General features: G+C 42.3%; 1 protein-coding gene across 11 annotated transcripts in view; it reads right to left on the bottom strand.

Moving 5' to 3' along the window:
• The window catches only part of foxp1b (forkhead box P1b), a 263,881-nt gene extending 258,781 nt beyond the window's left edge, over positions 1–5,100 (bottom strand). For 10 of the 11 annotated variants that reach the window (XR_009796652.1, XM_061831373.1, XM_061831379.1 and 7 more), the window contains exon 1: positions 4,724–5,100. The gene's annotated coding sequence lies outside the window, so the exon portion shown is untranslated. The remainder of the gene's footprint in view (positions 1–4,723) is intronic. The other variant, XM_061831372.1, reaches the window with a different exon arrangement.
• Between the last annotated feature and the right edge of the window lie 10,557 nt (positions 5,101–15,657).

Genomic DNA, 15,657 nt, shown 5'->3' with positions numbered 1-15,657 from the left:
AGGCACCATGAAAAGATACAGGTTTTGGAGCAACATATGCTAGCATCCAAGCAACGTGTTTTCAGCTATGCCCATGCTTATTTCAGAAAGACAATGCCAAGCCACATTCTGCACGTTACAACTGTGTGGCTTTGTAGTAAACGTGAATATTAGACTGGCTTGCCAGCAGTCCAGACCTGTCTCCCACTGAAAATGTGCGGGGGATTTTGAAGCATGAATAACGAAAACAGAGACCTGAGATTGCTAAACCACTTGAGTTGTACACCGAGCAAGAATGGAAAATAATTCCACGTACAAAGCTTCAACAATTCGTCTCCTCAGTTTCCAAATGCTTATTGGGAATTGTTTAAAGGAAGGTGATTTAACTCGGGGGTAAACATGTCTATGTCCCAGCTTTTAGGGAACATATTCCTGGCACCAAATTTAAAATGTGCGAATATTTATTACAATAAAAATTCAACTGATTGATTTTATTCTATTTTTATTTCCATTTGACACAACATCGGAACTTCATTGGAATTGGAGTTCATAAAGTAAAGATCTTGAATCAAAAATTAACTGAAAATCATTTTTGAATTAAAAATCATGTCAGAATGGATTTGTAACCCCAAAAAAATCTAATCAAATCAAATGGCCAGCCAATGAAAGATTTGCATCGCTAGCATTTATGCCTTGCCCACAAGGATCTGCCACAGGAAGTTACCAAAAACAGAATAAGAAGCAACTGCAATGTCAACAAGCTTACAACAATCATGGTTCTTGAGCAAGAAAAGAGACGTGTGAAATGACGACTTCTGCTTCAGTACGAAAAGCCAGATAACGGTCAAGTTGGGGGAAAAAAAACCATCTCATCCACTGTTTTTCTTGTCGATGTTGGCTGTGTTAGAACTTGGTCATGCAAAACCTGGAACTACTGTGTCATATTCACAAGAAACATCTGCAGTGTTGTACACGGAAATGCAAGGGCAGCACTTTCAAATGTATTCATTCAGGAATAGGGTCTCAAAAACGATCCTAGTTGGCCTTCCAAAACATTTGTTTTGTGTGGACGAAACAGAAACTATTTAAACATTTTAAAAAAAACAGAAATCCTTTACAAACACACAGTAACTAATTTCTGTGTGAAGATTGTCTCAAGATTTTACACTTGATGGATGGGAAGGCGCTCCAGAAACCCAGCCATGTGTACTATATAAAAGAAACAAAAAGTTACTTTTCATCAATACTATATGTCCCTTTTAAGATTGAGTTGCTCCAATGAGCTTCTTGAAGCAGATGCAAAAAAACAATCTACAGTAAGTTTGCTTGGATCAGACTCAGCAGAGGGCTGAATGTCAGATATCCAAGTCAAACACCAAGGCTGAAAGACTTTTTGGGGGGATTCCTGTATGTTAAAACGTGAATCGAATTTGAAAAAGTACATTTCTGCATAAGCGACCAAGCACATTCAGCGGAGTGGCAGTTCAAATACTGTACGGCCCCTCCCTCAGGCAGTTCATGACAACAGTCCAGCAGCAGCACTATTTGATCTCTGATGTTCTTCTTAATCTGGGTTGTCATGGTTTGCTAGTTGGAGTCTATTTACTTTCCTTCTACCAAAAAGTGTTTTCCCCCCTCTCAGACAATGACTAATCCAAAAACGAAAGAGGAGGGAGAACTGCCAGCAGACCATCTTAAAAGTGGCAGTTCCTCTTTAGAACAATTTGAAATGATTTCAGACCCTAAGTATATATTTATATAAAAAAAATTAAAAAGAATGCAACGATAAGGTTTCATTCTCTTGTGTGGTTTCAAAATCTGTCAAATTCCCAATTTCACAAAACAACCTGTCCATGTACAAATAAAATCACTGAAAAGGACATGCCATGTTTAGTGTGAGTTTGAGGTACACATGCTACAAAAGATTCTAAATACTGTATTAGTGTGTATGACATAACTAATCAGTTTGGAACAAATGTGAGTTGTATTCAGGAAGTGACATGGAAAAAAACAATGCAATTCCCAGCAACTTTGAACTACGATAATTATGAATATTATAACTAGTTACATATGATGAGATTATGTAATCTAATTACAAAATGTATGTAATTGTAATCTATTACATTAGTGAGAGAGAATGTGTAATTAAAATAGTTGTCTTTTGTAAATTACCATGATTACAATTTTGATTATATTTGAAAAGAAGCCAGAAAAAGGTTATTTTTTTCCACATCCTCCTTCTTCAACCAAAGTGTGTTATTGGTTCTCTCTAGTCATGTGCCATTCTTCTGTACTCTCAAACGAGACCTTAAGGTGCCACCTTGATGTGCAATCTATTTGTTTGTCTGTGAGTTTAAAAGGGTTAAACTCATCGTTGCACTTTTGAACTCAAAACATTTACTTGAACATTTTCATCTTAATATACAGTTTTTTTAATGGAACATTCACTTATCTGGGTTGTCATAGAACACGATTTTTGTCATTAGGGCAACACGTTATGCTGTAGTGGTTTTCAACATGCTGTACACATTGCATCAATTAGTTTCTGTATTTACATTTCACCATGTTTCATTATCAGTTTATTATTTGTATAAAGAACAAATCCGTTGTAAACCAGGTCATTTGTAATTGTAACTAACTACATTTCCAAAGAATTTTACTCAACTAGACTTGTTTGGATAATTACTATATGGACTTCTCTTTTGATAAATAAAATGGATACCAAAGTTTTTCTGCAATTGATAAATGGTCATTGTTGTGGTAAGCCAATGTCCGGATTATACAGTTCAACGATTGACTGTCTTTAGCCTTAAGTGGGCTCATGAAACGCAACCAATGTTGGCTTCGTCTAGTACTCCCCAGCGTTGCTCCATGTGCAGTGCATACATTCACACAGCAGAGACACTTTTGGGAAAGTTAACTGCTTAGGAGCCAGCTAACGAGCTGGCAATGCTTAAGACCAAAACAGCTCGCTCCATCGCGCCAGTGCCGCTTAAAAGATCAGTGCATCACTCCGAGTTGTTGTGTGTGTTCGTCTCCAATTGACACAAACATCCATCCATCCATACATACATACATTTTCTGAGCCGCTTATCCTCATGAGGATCAAACACAGGATCAATAACTGTTTCTCCAACTTAACCTCAGTGGCATACATTATTCAGCAAATGATTACTGTGATCAACATCTAGTTGTTTGACAGGAGAATGGATTGTTTTCAGCTTACCAAACACAGAGTAGCTGGGTTTACATGCAAACTTTTTTGTCATTCTGAAATCCTTCCAACTGAAGATCTCTGGTTCACTGGGTAAATGGGTAGTATACATGATTTGCACGACATTTAACAATGTGTACGTTGTCATGAACATCACGTCATTTATCAAGATGGAGGTCTGTAATCACAGTAGTTGCGATTGTTTTTATGCACAGAAAGACGTTTTACGGGCTTTATTCCCGATCAAGGCTCACGTGGTGAAAATGTATTTATTTTATTTTAATCAGTTTGGTAAAAGGAATATTCCACTGATGCGAAACCACACATTCCATTTGGATTTAGCCTGTTTATTCTGATGGTGGTATTTCTATGGAGCATTTTAATTCACTTTATTTTTTTTTAATATCAACCAGATTAATCTTTCAGCTCTTCTATATTTCAGACCCAGAGGCGGATCCATATCACAGAGTGAAGAAAAACAAAACAAAAATTAGACAGTGATTTAAAAAACAAAAAATAAAAAAATGTCAGGCCTTACTGTATTTTTCAAGATTTCAGAGGAATTACAAAACTACTATTGCTTATCATGATATTTGGGGGATTTGTTTTTTTAATTAGTTTGATAGGTCTATTCCCAACACTGCTTGTTATTAAGCTGTCAACCCTCTGCACGTAGTAATAAAAACACAACTGTCACAGTAAACAGGTTAAAAGTGCATCACACTAAACAACATCGAGTTACAGTTGGAGTCAATTTTGTATGTGGGGGAAGTGTATGGTTAAATACAGTAAGTTTTAAACTGTGATGAATACAGGTTAACCAGTGCTTTTCATAAAGCCAAATAAAAGACGATATTCTCTAGCAAAGAAGTTTTTCAATGTTTGCCACTTGCACTGTCTTGTGTTTGAGAAGTAAACACGTGGACAGACGCTGCTGCTGCTGCTTTGCTCTTCCTGCAAAGAAATCACTGCAAACTGGCGACTGCCTAAGATTCAAAGATGACAACTTGTCCGGAGAGAGAATTTGAGCTTTCAAATTAAAATCAAGTCGTAACTAACTGTGCACTGTTTTTCATGGTTGTGTGCGTGTGTGTGTGTGTGTGTGTGTGTGTGTGTGTGTGTGTGTGTGGTGTGTGTGTGTGTGTGTGTGTGTGTGTGTGTGAAAGAAAGGGGTGAGGGTGAAAAAAAAGTTTGCCAGAACTTTCAGAAGACAGCAAAAACACAAGGTTGGGTAGGGGAAAAGTAAACTTAATTGCGTGCATGTCACGCACATATCAAATCGTGCCACATTGTCTTTATGTTAAAGAATTAGCTTACAGGTGTGTGTGTGTGCGTGTGTGTGTGTGTGTGTGTGTGTGTGTGTGTGTGTGGTGTGTGTGTGTGTGTGTGCGCGTGTTTGGATGTTATTTTGTCAATTTAGCCATCCAAACTTCTTGGCGACAGAAGCGTGCGCACGCCGAAGAAAACGCGCATGTGAGCAGCACACGACGAGACAAAATGTGAACGCTGTGAGCTGGAACAGAAACTTACCATGATGCGAGTCGCTAAAGAGCAGCTATCAGGCGGACGCGGATGAACACGACTCGCTCAAGAGGTGCACGCCAGCTTGTGTACGGAGACCGCGTGCTTTACAAATCACACCGTAAACACCAACAAGATTACTCCGCCAGCATTTTTTTTTTTTGGGGGGGGGGGTGACGGTGGAGAAGGCATTAAATAACTTCACACCTAACTTAGTGTGTGTCAGCAAAAAAATAAAATAGTTTGTCGGTGCCCTCGGTGTCGCTGAAAAATACTGACTGTTATGATGAGGTCTGAAAACGGAAAGAAAAGATAAAGAAAAAGGGGAAGAATCCAAGATGTGGATGTTGTTGTTTTGATCTTCCAGGTCCCTGACGTCATATCCACCTGCTGCGTAAACAGAGTTCATTGCGTTGCAGCTGGCACGATCACAAGTATTGTTCACACTAAAAGAGCACTAACGAGCTCTAAGTAGCTTCTTTCTTGGGGGGAATGCAATGATATGCATTAGTTTTGTGTGACAAGAGGGGGCGGAAAAAAACGTCTAATAATTACAACCGAGATGGAATGAACTACATAAATGTCTCACAAATGCTGCCATGATCTTTTTTATTCTTATTATTCATAGCACTTCCAAACCCTCTCATTATAAACGTTGACATAACAGTAATGACCAAATGTGTTTTGAGTTGGGAGGACTTTACGTCAATGGCTTTGTGATGATGAACCACAGACTCAAGACTAAATGGGTCGGCTGCATCAAAGTATTTTCATTGGTTAATGTCCACAGTTTGCTTAATTTTTGAATGTTGTTTCAGATATTTCTTTGAAAAGTTTTGCTTCGTGCTAATCACATTTTTGCCCAGGGCATGACTGATATTATTATTACAGTGATTAAAAATGCATTTTGCTTGCCTCAGAAGGAAATTACTCCTGGTGAGTTTAACAGTCCAGTTAACTCTAATTGTGAAGCAACATTGATTTGATTTCACGAGAAACTAGTTTTAGTCCCTTTTTTTTTTTCGTCCTTGATCAAGGTCTGAGAAGCACAACCCATTTCATTATCAAAGACATTACTGTATTTTATTTATTTATTCATTTTTCATGGCTGCTGCTGCTGCATCTGAACCCTTGCGGTGTTTTTCTTGGTAGACAGCGCCACCCTTTGATTCTGGGCAATGACGGCAAACTGTTAGAACACATTCATATGTTTTAACCTATTATCATCTGAAACGGAATAATCACCTATCATTTGGATGAATGTATGGTGACATCAGCGCTATTAAAAACCTGTAAATAAATCTCAAATGCAAATGTTAACTTGTATCATTACACTGAAAAAAGAAGAAAAAAAGAAGTGAAAAAATTCCCCCATTTCCATCCATCCATTTTCTTTGTCACTTATCCTCACGAGGGTCACAGGGGGTGCTGGAGCCTATCCCAGCTGTCAATGGGCAGGATGCGGGGTACACCCTGAACTGGTTGCCAGCCAATTGCAGGACACATAGAGACAAACAGCCACACTCACAATCACACCTAGGGGCAATTTAGAGTGTCCAATTAATGTTGCATGTTTTTGGGATGTGGGAGGAAACCGGAGTGCCCAGAAAAAACCTACGCAGGCACGAGGAGAACATGCGAACTCCACAAGGCGGGCCCGGGATCTACCACAGGTCCTCAGAACTGTGAGGCCAACACTTTACCAGCTGATCCACCATGCTGCTGTCTCTCATATCATGACATGATTATATAGGTTTAAAACGCAAATAATTGATGAAGATGGAGACCATAGAGACCCCAGCAACAAATGTTATTATATTCATATAGTGTTGCGGTCCTACAAAAAAAAAAAAAACCTTAATACACTTCATGGCCTCTTCTTCTTTGAAGTCATGAGCTGTTACTGCTAAAAGTTACAAGATTCCACCGCAAGCTGCTGTTGGTACTACTCTTTTTTTGATTGTTTGTTTTTTAGCAAGTTGGTGTTTGTTTTTTAGCAAGTTGGTGCACTGCCTCATTGGCATCTCGCTGTCTAACCTTATTTCTCAAATAAGATCCTGCAATGGGTTTGGCTCAATTGACCCCTCCGTGGATATTGCGCAATCCGCGTCACTGACCAATCAGAGGCCAGAGATCTGCATAAACCAAAGCCCGTTTTTGCTCCCGCCATTTTCTCAGACAACATTGCATGGTCCAGTATAGGTTTATTTAGCGTTTTATCGCGTATTTGGGTTATTTAACAAAAAATATTGTTAAGAGGTGTAGTCACGGACTTTGTAATAGTGACGACAGGTATCCTGAAAGGCTAGTTGGTGGAGTTCGATTCCTACCCTTTCCAAAACCGAAGACCCAGTACGAAAAATGCCTTCGATGGATAAAACTTTGTGGAAGACCGCATCATCAACTAAATCCATCTAATATCAATCGGAACACATATGTTTGCACGAAGGTATGCCCTATATTTGATTTTAAATACACGTCTCGTATAAATGAATGAGACGTTCTTCGCTAGCATAACATTGCTACGTGTGAACGATTGACACACTTATTCTTTGTTGAGCGATATTTAGGGATGATCGGACTACACAAACATATCGATTTCTTGCTGGCTCATGGCCGAAGCTTAACCAGACTGTGTTTGCACGAAGATATGCCCTAAATTTGATTTTTAATACACGTCTCGTATAAATGAATGAGACTTTCTCCACTAGCATAACATTGCTACGTGTGAATGATTGAATGAAATCAGAAGCATGGTGTCTCTCTCAGTTAAGAATGTATTGTATTTAGAATCTATAATATATCGTTAATTTGAATGAAATCAGAGTCTGTCTCAGTTCAGAATGTATTGTATTGTATTTGCCATTTTTACTGTTTGTCTTACGTCAGCGCACGTGGCGTGACGTCACTTCAGGAGGCGTGGTTAAGTGCCCTGAACGGAGGGGTCAATAAGACCATCAGGTGTTCTTGGACTGGGTTATTACCAGACATACCTGCTTGGGATTTTTTTGTTTGTAAGAGCAAGGTTTATGTCCCCCACTTCATGCAAATATGGATGACATGAAAAACTGTACCGCAAAAGTAGTACGCATGATCACTCTAGATCTGCTGCAGGGCAGACACAACTCGACTAATGTATGGGTGTCTGGTGCCCATATGAAACTGTATTAAATATTGCATCTGTAGCTTCTAAAAGTGAAAAAAATATTACAAAAAAGTAATACCTGTTTAAATTATGGAGTGTTTTGTGGACGCCCTATGAACTTTAATTATGTCACTAATGTTGGATAAACACTGCGGATCAAAGTGCCCAATACCAATGTAATGTCTAATTATGTACATTAGAAAAGTGATATCTGTACTTTTTACTTCTTACTTTGTAATAGTAGGCTTATTATTCTTTTAAACACCTTCATATTGGCCTTATTTAAGAGAATTCTTTGATGTTGCTGGGTCCAAAAATGATTCTTGTCAAATGTGTTGTGTCTTGTGCCAGCCTAAAAATTCTCTGGCATGAAAACGTTTGCCTCTCGACTGAACACGAAATCTATATTTTTTAATGGGGGGGGGGGGGGGGGGGTCATCAACTAATTTTCTCTTTTTTTAATTACAGTATGCAGTTCACAATTTTACCAAAGCTGTGTCAACACGTTTTTAGAGTATAAAAGTCAAGTTCTTGGTTAAATGTGAAATATCATTTTTTTCCCCTCTTCTCAATCCAAGCACAGTGATAGTTAAATAAAAGGAATAGTACTTTGTGTGCAGTTTTATTTCACTGTAACAAGTTTAAACAATAATTGAGAGTATACTTGACTGAATGTAAAGATTTTTTCCTTCTTATTTTTTTGTATGGCTATTTAATTACATTCCAACTGTACAGTACTACTACTACTGTACTGTACAGGAGTTTAATCTGTACTTCCCATTTTACATATTTTTACAGAAATAATTGGTGTTTTACTTAAAATATTTTTAATATTTTACTTAAAATATTTGAATAAAATTATCATTCATTATCAAATCAAATCATTATTGTTAAAAGCATAACAAAAATGAATTAAATACAATTTGTGGTTGTATTAGCCCCATGAATAATACATTTCAGTATTTTACATTACTGCGGTCTCTTTTTCATACATTTATAAACATGATTGGCTGACTTAATCAAAACAATTTGGACGTGTGTGCACCGCTAAATGAAGTCAATTTTGCACGTAATTCAAGATCACTAATTCTTCCCTGTCCAGATCTGCATGTCAATATAGTATCTTTCAGTGGAGCCTGAGAAGCATGTGTTGGTCTCCCTTTTATTAGCATGTTGTTCAGTGTCACCGTGCAGCTGTGTTGTGTCGATTAAGGGCAGGATTTAATTGGGTGTAGTAGTCAATTAATTGAGGATCACTATCAGTTACATGATCGCCTCTCTACCACAAGCATGCAGACAAGTAATTAGCTTTCTGTTAATAAGGTAACTAAGCTAAAAGGAGTTGCAATAATTTCTAGAAGAGGTTGAATGGCTTGTACACAGGGATTTCTCCGACTGCAAGCAAGGACTGAAGCGTTCAGCAGGAAATCAAAGATGCTGAGGAGAAATTCTAATACCTTGTGGGGGATTGTGGGGCATCATCCAAGGTGGGGATCTCCAGAACAACTCACCAGAGAGGCATCCTGAACAGATCAACAGCTCATGACCATAGGTGAGGGTGGGACTGTAGATTTACCAGTAAATTAAGAGCTTTGCTTTTAGGCTCATCTCCTTCCTTACCACACTCATCAGTACACTTGTAGTTTTCCCACTCCTCCACTTGGGGCAGGATTTATTTTCCAATCTTGGCGCACTCAGAAAGAGAAATCCATTCCATCCCACCATCAACAGTGTTGATGGTCCCCTCCTGATAAACCTACTATTTACTCAAGGCCATCTGAAAGTCCTTCTCTGTAGCCTTACGGAACACTTTTTGCCTCAGCACACACCAAAGGTGCACTCCGCTTGGCCTAGTTTAGGAGTCCCACAAGTCAAAATGGCTTGAGACTCCTTCTACAACTTGACTGCAGCATCTTTTACAGTTGGTGACCACCAATGGGTTTGAGAATTGCTCCCGCAACAGGCACCTTACAGCCAATCGGCAACAGCCCTGGTCGGCCACTTCAACAATGGAGACAATGGACTTTTGCTGGTGGAAATTGAAAAATTTAAACTTCTTCTGACAGGAGACACTTCCCAATGTTGCCAGCAGACACTCACAATACATTTAAGTCTGTTGGGTCAAACCAGAATCTTACCCTTAGTCCGATGACAACAACACAAAGTCGATCATTGTTGTGAAAAGCAAATATAAATTATAATCTAAGATGACCAGGAGCAATTACAGAGACTTTAGAATTTGACTAATATGTTCTGACCTCTTTGTTCTGGTCAGAACCTGAGCTGCATATCTTTAATGCTATTTTGGGGGAGTACAGTCAGAAGATCATTACAATGGTTAAGTCGAACCGATCATTAAACTGTGGTCCAGGGTGTTGTGGTGCCAAGTGCACATACGGATACCCTTGTATTAAACATGGAGTTATGGACAATCCATGACATGTACGTATGTTCAATAACAAAGCAGCACTCGGGTTCTGATCAGAGCCTTTTCCTCTCAATTACACCCTTCCAGGTCTCACTGTCATTGCCCACTGGAGTATTGAAATCCTCCAGCAGAACAAGAGTCCCTACTGGAGGATCTCCCAAACACCCTGTCCAACTACTCCTACTACTACTACTTAACTGTTGTTTGGTGTATAGGCACAAATGACATTCAGGACCTGTACACCCACCTGAAGGCAGAGGGAAAATACAGTCTCATTTACCAGTGTGAAACTGAACGAACAGGCACCAAGCCATTGCCAATAAGTATGCCCATACGTTATCAAGCACCTCTTGCTGGGGGCAACACTAGAATAAAAGAAAGTCCAACCCGTCAAGGGATCCCGGATCCAAAAATACATTCAGGTGAGACAGACTATTTCTTGTAGGAACCTCTCAAACTCACAGACCAGCACAGGCTGCTTCTCTGCCAAAGTGGTGACATTCCACGTCTCTGCCAGGGATCAGACCATCAAGGGTCGCAGCTCTCTACCACCCTTCTCCCCTGCCACAGGTGATGAGCCCACATAAGACTAGGCTCCATGGGTGCAGCCTTGGCTGCCAACTGTTCACCATAGACTCCCGCCTACAGGCATCTCTCCAAAGAGGGTCCCAGCTGACCCGCATCCGGGGTAAGAAAAACAGGTCAACATTAGTACTCAATGTAGGGGGATCTCTGAACCATGCTTTGTCTGTTCACTCACTCCGTCGTACATGTTTCCTCTGGGTGACCCTGCCAGGGGCAAAAAGCCCCAGACAGCTCATCTCCTAGGATCATCAGGACAAACAAACCCTTTAACCATTAAGGGGATAACTCAGTGAGGGGTGTATAGCGCTTGCATGTAGACCAGCAAGAATACAGCCCATGCTTGAAAATGGCAGATCTTCACCAAGTAAGAAAAGAAATCAACATCACAATTCTGCTTAGTTTAGAATGACTTTCTCAACAGAACAGTTTCACTTGATGAGTTGGGAGCCACTGTAGAGACCTAACTGGATGTCAATTATCCATATGTTCCCTTTAAATTGGCAGACAAAATGTTTCTATTAACTTCTGTATTCATTTTGCTGCAGCAATTATGCGTTACATCAATAAAGATTTAGTGATCCCATCCCAGAAGAAGCCATGCAAGCTCAAGCCATTTCATTACCTCCACTCAGATATTGTATGAGATAGATATTGTACATCTGGGCAACAAATAATATTTGTCAGTCACATTCCAATACCTCTGCTGAAATAAAATGAAAAAAAAATGAGTGGATTCAAACAAAAGGGGATCCATCCATCCATTTTCTATGCCGCTTAACCTCACAAGGGTCGCGGGGAGTAGTGGAGCCTATCCCAGCTGTCAACAGGCAGGAGGCGGGGTACACACTGAACTGGTTGCCAGCCTATTGCAGGGCGCACATAGACAACCATTTGCACTCACAATCACACCTAGGGGCAATTTAGAGTGTCCAATTAATGTTGCATGTTTTTGGGATGTGGGAGGAAACCGGAGTGCCCGGAGAAAACCCACACAGGCACGGGGAGAACATGCAAACTCCACACAGCCGGGCGGGTCCAGGATTGAACCCGGGACTCAGAACTGTGAGGCCAACGCTTTACCAGCTGAACCACCATGCTGCCAAGGAGATCTTTGACAAATTACATCACATCTATATGTAAGTACCACCTGGAAATATGATATCTGGTCCCATATACATCTTGTATTGATGTCAAACCAAACTGTTAGTGGGTAGAGCTTCAAGCTCACCTCTGATCCAAACGAGGAAAGAAAACCTATTCAAACTGACTTGCTGAGAAGGAAACACCCAAGACTGGTCACCATCTAGTCATAGTGTACATTCTATACAAGCCCGGCAAAGTAATGCAAAAATATTTATATTGCAAATTCCATAGATAAGGTGGTTTACATGACTGAATGTCACGACCAGAACACGGGGTTGGACCCAAATGCATGACTCAGGAGACGTAGAGGCAGTTTGGGAAATGTTTTTATTCAGTCCAGTGTCAGGGGATCAGGCAGTCAGTCAACGGGAGTAGCAGTAACAAGGACGCCAGGCGTAAAAGGCAGGTCAGTGGGCAGGCAGGAGTCTGTACACGGGAGATCAGTAACGGAATCACAAGAGTGCGGGAACGAGGCATGAGGCAACGATCTGTAAAAAGAACAGACTGTACGAGGAGTCCTATTTTTATCTGTGCTAATTACGGGGAACGAGGCGCAGGTGTGCGACTCATTGATTGCTGCAGGTGTGTGCTGTGTCGTGGACCGGCACAGCCAGGACAGGGACCGGCAGGACCATGACAGTACCCCCCACCCCTTAACCGCCGGCCCCAGACGGGGCGGGCGCCACAGGGTGGGAGGCGTAAAAGTCCCTGATGAGGTTGGGATTGACCACGAACCGCGACGGGATCCATGAACATTTCTCTTGACCATAACCCTCCCAGTCCACCAGATACTGGATACCCGTCCCCCGGCAGCGGGACGACAGGAGCGGGCGCACCGAGTAAAGTAGGCCTCCATCACCCATGCGGTGGGGATCGGCCAGAAGGACCAACGGGGATGACCGAGCCGGCTGGAACATGGTCACATGGAACACGGATGGACACGCATTGTTCTGGGGAGCTTCAAAGATATCGCAAACGGGTTAATCACCTTAGTGATAGGGAATGGACCAACGAACCTGGGAGCCAGCTTGCGGGACTCCATCCGGTGTGGGAAGCCTTTCGTTGACAGGCAGATGCGGTGGCCTACTTTATACGTTGGTGCCTTCCTCCTTTTGTGGTCCGCCGTGGCCTTGTAACTGCATCCCCTCCCCAGCAGCAGCATCCTGCCCAGCTTCTGGGTTCGCTTGCAAGGTCTCAATACAGCCAAAAAAGACGACACTGGGGAGTCAGCACCTACAGACAGGAAGAGGGAAGGGGGAAGGGGGGTAGCCATGGACAACATGGAATGGGCCATACCTGTCGATGCCAAGGGAAGACAGTTGTGAGCATACTTCAACCAGCAGGTGCTGTGGTCACGAGAGGCCAGGCATCGAAGTCCGGTCTCCAAGTCCTGTTTGAACCGTTCGGTTTGGCAGATGGACTGCGGATGCTGCCCTGAGGTCAGACTTGCCGTGAGAAAAAAAAGGGAGCAGAACTCCCTCCAGAAGTGGGAGATAAATTGAGGGCCCCTATCCGACACCAAGTCGGTGGGCAAGTCGTGGTAACGGAAAACCTTATCCAAGAGGAGCTCGATCGTCTGTTTGGCGCAGGGAATCTTCGGCAACAGAATGAAGAACCAGTCCACCACCGAGAGGATGGCGGTGTGACCCCGCGAGCACGGGAGACCAGCCACAAAATCGCTGGGGAACGGACAACGAATGTAGCTCCCCAACGGGCCGTTGACGAGAGACTTTGTTGGCCGCACAAACCAGGCATACATTCACGAATTCTTGTGCAGCATGTCCTTTCTGACGTAAGGCCACCAAAAATGCTGGTCCACCACTGACTGGGTCTTGGCTGTGCCCGGATGACACACCATCCGATATGTGTGGGCCCAGTCAATCACCTTCCTCCTCAGTGGGGGCATGACAAACAGTCTGTTGTCGGGGCATCTGGCCGGGCTGGGAGTGTCCTTCACTGCTTCCTTCACTTGAGTCTCGAGCTCCCACATGAAGATCAAGACAAAGTAGGATTCCCGGAGAATCGGGGCATGGTGAAGGCAGTTTTCCACTCACCCCCCTCCACAGAGTCCCTCATGGCTTGGTGTTCCGGGCCTGTAAGAGAAAACGGTCTCCCATGCGGGGGTGAGGTCACGGGCAATAATTCAAAGGCACAGGGCAAGGGCAATGAGTGAGTCTAGATTGGTGGGCAGTTCCACTGCGACGAGGTGGATTTGAATCCTGGGTAAGAGCCCCTGAAAGAACACGTCAAGGAATGCTCCCTCGTTCCACCGACAAATCAGATGCCCCAGCCACCTCATCGGGCTCCCCTCAATGTGGAGGAGCACTGGCTATAATCTGAGCCCCTTCCGGATGACAGAGCTACTCACCCGATACCTAAGAGAGAGCCTGGGCACCCTGTAGAGGAAGCTCACTTCAGGCGCTTGTGTCCGGGATCTTGTTCTTTTGGTCATGATAAACAGTTTGTGACCATAGGGGAGGGTAGGAACGTAAATCAACTGGTAAATTGAGAGCCTCGCTTTTCGATTGACCACAATAGACCGATACAAAGTCCACATCACTGCAGATGCTGCACCGATCTGCCTGTCGATCTCCTCCATTTTCCTTCACTTGTAAACAAGAGCCCAAGATATTTTAACTCTTCCACTTGGAGCAGGATCTCATCCCCGACCTCGAGAGAGCATGTCATCATTTTACAACTGAGGACTATGGTCTATGATTTGGAGGTGTTAAGGCCCCATGCCATCCACTTCACACTCAGCTGCAAACCCCTCCAGTGAGAGCTGGAGATAATAGATTGATGAAGCTAATAGATTCACATCTGCAAAAAGCAGAGATGAAAGACTGAGGTCACCAAACATGATGCCGCTACCTCCATGCTTCACAGTGTACTGTGTTCTCAGGTCAACAAGCTTCTGCCTTTTTTCTGCAAGATGTAACATTGGTCATTATGGGCAAATGGCTCCACGTTAGTTTCATCAGAACACAGAACATGTCTCCAGTTCTTTGTCTTAGTGTCTTTTTGATAACTGTAATGTCTTTTATTTTTCTTCAGGAGTAATGGCCTCATTCTCGGGGAGTGGCCTTTCAGCCCACGTCATCAGGACTCGTTTCAATTTTGATAATGACACTTTCTTACCAATTTCACCCAGCATCTTCACAAGGGATTTACCTATTGTTATGGGGTTGAGTCACACATTTCTGACCAAAACACGATCTCTAGGACACAGAGCCTGCCTCCTTCATGAGCGGTGTAATGGCTGGAGATTCCCATGATGTTTATACTTGCGTATAATTGTCTGAAGTGATAAAGATTGCACGTTCAAGCATTTGGAAATTGCACCCAAGGATGAGCCAGACTTGAGCTTCACAATTCATTCTCTGACCTCCTGACAGTTTCTTTAGATTTTCTCATGATTTCAAACACGGAAGCAAAGTGTTTCATGCGTGACGTTAAATACATCCCTAAGAGTGCCGTCCATTAACTCATGTCAGTTATCAGGAGCTTCCAAAGCCATGACCTAATCCTCAAGACATAGATCGTTTGATGTATGCAAACTTTTGACGTCAAAGAATACACAATTCTTGAAGAAATTCTCTCTTTCATTATTGTGGAATTTAACGAGATTAATCTTAGTGATTC

Source organism: Syngnathoides biaculeatus, chromosome 10 (genome assembly GCF_019802595.1).
Source record: "Syngnathoides biaculeatus isolate LvHL_M chromosome 10, ASM1980259v1, whole genome shotgun sequence".
NCBI lineage: Eukaryota > Metazoa > Chordata > Actinopteri > Syngnathiformes > Syngnathidae > Syngnathoides > Syngnathoides biaculeatus.
Note: the sequence above shows the minus strand (reverse complement) of the source record. Positions and strands in the feature narration are given on the sequence as shown.